The sequence below is a fragment of the Scyliorhinus canicula genome, chromosome 15 (genome assembly GCF_902713615.1).
Source record: "Scyliorhinus canicula chromosome 15, sScyCan1.1, whole genome shotgun sequence".
Taxonomy (NCBI): domain Eukaryota; kingdom Metazoa; phylum Chordata; class Chondrichthyes; order Carcharhiniformes; family Scyliorhinidae; genus Scyliorhinus; species Scyliorhinus canicula.
This window is the reverse complement of record NC_052160.1, coordinates 73,643,387-73,645,684: the sequence shown is the minus strand read 5'-3', so window position 1 is coordinate 73,645,684 and position 2,298 is coordinate 73,643,387.

The following is a 2,298-nucleotide window of genomic DNA, read 5'->3' as shown; positions in this document are numbered from 1 at the left end:
GACTGGTCCGCCTCCCTCTGGGACTGGGCCGCCTCCCTCTGGGACTGGGCCGTCTCCCTCTGGGACTGGGCCACCTCCCTCTGGGACTGGGCCACCTCCATCTGGGACTGGGCCGCCTCCCTCTGGGACTGGGCCCTCTCCCTCTGGGTCTGGGCCACCTCCCTCTGGGTCTGGGCCACCTCCCTCTGGGACTGGGTCCGCTCCCTCTGGGTCTGGGCCACCTCCCTCTGGGTCTGGGCCATCTCCCTATGGGACTGGGCCACCTCCCTCTGGGACTGGGCCACTTCCCTCTGGGTCTGGGCCACCTCTCTCTGGGACTGGGCCACCTCCCTCTGGACTGGGCCACTTCCCTCTGGGTCTGGGGCACCTCCCCCTGGGACTGGGCCCTCTTCCTCCGGGACTGGGCCACCTCCCGCTAGGTCTGGGACACATCCCTCTGGGTCTGGGAAACCTCCCGCTCGGTCTGGGCCACCTCCCTCTGGGTCTGGGCCATCTCCCTATGGGACTGGGCCACCTCCCTCTGGGACTGGGCCACCTCCATCTGGGACTGGGCCGCCTCCCTCTGGGACTGGGCCCTCTCCCTCTGGGACTGGGCCACCTCCCTCTGGGTCTGGGACACCTCTCTCTGGGACTGGGCCACCTCCCTCTGGGTCTGGGACTCCTCCCTCTGGGACTGGGCCACCTCCCTCTGGGTCTGGGCCACCTCTCTCTGGGACTGGGCCACCTCCCTCTGGGTCTGGGCCAACTCTCTCTGGGACTGGGCCACCTCCCTTTGGGACTGGGACTCCTCCTTCTGGGACTGGACCACTTCCCCTGGGTCTGGGCCACCCCTCTCTGGGACTGGGCCACCTTCCGCTGGTTCTGGGCCAACTCCCCCTGGGTCTGGGCCACCTCCCCGTGGGTCTGGGCCACCCCTCTCTGGGGCTGGGCCACCCCGCGCAGTGCCTGCACCATGCTGGCCAGCGCCTGGGCAATGCCACAAACATACACAGCCATGGTCTGTGTGAATAGGCCATGTTGAGGAGTGTCGCTGCAATGTCCAGGTGGCTTCAGCAAATAGTTGCCTGTGAGATGGCAGCCCTGACCTGAGCCTCGGCCACTGCCTGCGCAGAATGCCCCAGGCCTTGGACACGCTGATCCATAGCCTCAATGCCTCCACTGCGGACACCACCCGTGCGGTGTCACCCTGGGTGGAACGCATGACCGTCGCCACTCCCTGCTCCTGCGCGCAGATGGACTCCTCCACCTGTGCCTGCGGGTACAGGATGCCCGCCGTCATCCCCTCTTGTAGTCCCTGGGTCTCTGACTGCATCTGCACTGTGGCTGTGGCTGGATGTTCCAAAAGCCCGGGACCCATCTGGACGGCAGCTGGTTCCTGGGGTCAGCCCCCTCAGCTGCTCCTGTCTTCACCTGCTGTACCAGATGCACTGTGTGGTGCGCACCAGATAGTGTCCCAGGAACCTCTTCACTAATGTGCCCAACTCTGAGATGGTGTAGGGTGGAGAAGGCAGCTGTAATGGAAAATCCATGTTCTCCTCAGACCTGAGCTCCGAGGTGTCCTGAGTCTCGGGCGGCGGGCTGGTGTTCAGGCTGATCTCCCCGTCAGTGCTTGGCCGTCTGGGGGTCAGCGGCTTTGGCACTGGCTGGGGGCGGGGAACGGCGCCATCTCCGGCAGGTCCTGTAAGACACAATATGACATGTATGATTAGACAGTGGGCCGGGGGCGTGGCGGGGGTGTTGAGGAGAGTGTGGTGGGGTGAGGGGTGTGTGGGTTGAGGGGATAGGGGTGAAGAGGGGTGGGGTGGGGGGGTGGGGGCGTGTCATGGGGATCAACAACTAAGCAGGGTCTCATTGGCTCGCCCGCCGCTGAACTCTGCCTTGGTGACCTCCCTTTCCTCGAGGCCACTGACCACGTCCAGTGCCCTCTTCTCGGGCATGGTGAGGGGCCGGCGTTCTGGCGGTCCCCTCCAGTCTGCTCCCGCTCCCGGTGGTTGTGCGTGGCCCTCTCCTGGGGTGGGGGGAACACAGACAAAGACACCGTTCGATGGTCCAACGTATTCAATCTAGAGGATGGGTAGATGGTGGCCTCAGTGACCACGGCACCCAGCCATGGTGGCTGGCATGGGTGCTGGGATGTGGGGCAGTGTGGGGGTTCAGCTGCCCCCCGAGGGGAGGTGGGGTTAGTGCCAGGGGCACAATGTTACCTGGTCACCCTGGCCGCCCTGAGGAGGTCGCGGAGTTTCTTCCTGCACTTTATGCCAGTCCGGGTGATGTTACCCACTGCGCTGACCACCTCTG